This window comes from Lactuca virosa, chromosome 7 (genome assembly GCF_052849685.1).
Source record: "Lactuca virosa cultivar CGN04683 chromosome 7, Lactuca_virosa_CGN04683_v6, whole genome shotgun sequence".
Classification (NCBI taxonomy): domain Eukaryota; kingdom Viridiplantae; phylum Streptophyta; class Magnoliopsida; order Asterales; family Asteraceae; genus Lactuca; species Lactuca virosa.
This window is the reverse complement of record NC_136432.1, coordinates 9,798,527-9,800,714: the sequence shown is the minus strand read 5'-3', so window position 1 is coordinate 9,800,714 and position 2,188 is coordinate 9,798,527.

Here is a 2,188-nt window from a genome sequence, read left to right as displayed (position 1 = left end):
GTTGTCCTCTCAGCTTCAAGAGCTGTTAGACAAGCAGTTCATCAGACCGAGTAGTTCTCTGTGGGGAGCGCCGATATTGTTCGTCAAGAAAAAGGATGGTTCACACCGGATGTGCATTGATTACCAGGAGTTGAACAAGTTAACAGTGAAGAACCATTATCCTCTTCCACGGATTGATGACCTCTTTGATTAGTTGCATGGTGCATCTTGGTTCTCCAAGATAGATCTGAGGTTTGGGTATCATCAGGTGAGAGTGAGAGAGGAGGACGTGGAGAAGACCGCGTTCCGAAATCGTTATGGGCATTACGAGTTCATAGTGATGTCATTTGGGCTCACCAATGCGCCTGCTGTATTTATGGATTTGATGAATCGGGTATGCAGGCTGATACTCGACCGATCTGTTATCGTTTTCATTGATGATATCTTGGTATATTCCAAGACCGGAGAGCAGCATGAGGAGAACCTCTGAGAGCTTCTGGGAGTTTTGATACAGGAACGACTTTATGCCAAGTTCTCGAAGTGTGAGTTTTGGTTACGAGAGGTCCAGTTACTGGGGTACCTCATTAACCAGGATGGGATTTTGGTCGATCCGGCCAAGATCAAGGTTATAATGCAGTGGGAGGTTCTGAAATCTCCCTCAGAGATTAGGAGTTTCTTGGGTTTGGCGGGATACTATCGGAGATTTATTCAAGATTTCTCCAAGATAGTGGTACCCCTCACTCGTCTGACGAGGAAGGGAATGGATTTCCGATGGGGCCCTGAACAGCAGTCGGTGTTTGAGACTCTTCGGATGAGGTTATATGAGGCCCCGGTATTGACCCTTCCGGTGGGAGTAGAGGAGTTTGTGGTATTTTGTGATGCATCCATCACCGGTTTGGGGGCGGTCCTTATGCAGAGAGGATAAGTGATTGTTTATGCTTCGCGGCAGCTGAAGCCGCATGAGACGCGATATCCCACTCATGACCTGGATTTGGGGGCAGTGGTGTTTGCCCTAAATGTTTGGAGACATTATCTATATGGGGTCCGTTGTACGGTCTACATGTATCACAAGAGTTTGAGATATCTTATGGATCAACCGAACCTGAACATGAGGCAACGCAGGTGGCTGGATGTGGTCAAGGATTATGACTGCGAGATCCTTTACCATCCGGGTAAAGAAAATGTGGTAGTGGATTCTTTGAGCCGCAAGTCGGTTGGGTCTTCGGTTAAGGAGGTGTGTATGAGGATATTCGTTGATTATCCACTTTTGGGATTGATCAGAGAGGCACATGCAGAGGGATTTTGGAAAGAGAACTGGAAACAGGTTAGGATCAGGGGTGAGATCGACAGGTTTGTCACAAATAGTTGAGGGTTATTAATCTGGTGTGGTCGGGTTTGGGTTCTAGTTTCTGATGGGATCAGGCAGATTGTACTGGAGGAGGCTCATAAGTCTTGTCTTTTATACACCCGGGAGCCACCTAGATGTATCAGGATTTGAGATTGATTTACTGGTGTCCGTGTATGAAGAGGGAGATAGCCTGGTATGTTGAGAGGTGCTTGACTTGCAGGATGGTCAATGCCGAGCATCAGAGGTCGCATGACAAGCTACAGCCTCTAGAGGTTCCCATGTGGAAGTAGGAACAGATCACCATGGATTTTATCACCAAGTTACCAAAGACAACCAAGGGTTTTGATGCTATATGGGTCATCGTGGATTGATTGACCAAGAGTGCCCACTTTTTGGCCATCCGGGAGAGCTCTTCAGTCGAAACGTTGGCCGATGTATATGTCCGAGAGATCGTTGATAATCATGGGATTTCAGTCTCCATTTTTTCGGACTGAGATGTTCAGTTCACTTCCCGTTTATGGCAGAAGTTCCACGAGGAACTGGGCACGAGATTACATTTCAGCACTCCCTATCATCTACAGACTGACTGTAACATCCCAATTTTCAAGGCCAAAAATTTAATTATTAATTAAGTAACTCATAAAATAGTTTACCAAAAATATCACCAACGTCGAATCAATTTATAAAACTGTAACGTGTCTCAAAACCATATCATCCATAGTAATAAAAATCAGAGTACAATCCCAAGAAATCTCATAGTGCGGAAATCATGCGTGTGTGTGATGTGCCGCTACCGCGCCGGCTCCTTCCCCTTCGCTGAAGAGGTACTTGAAACCAAAACTATAAATCGTAAGCACAAAG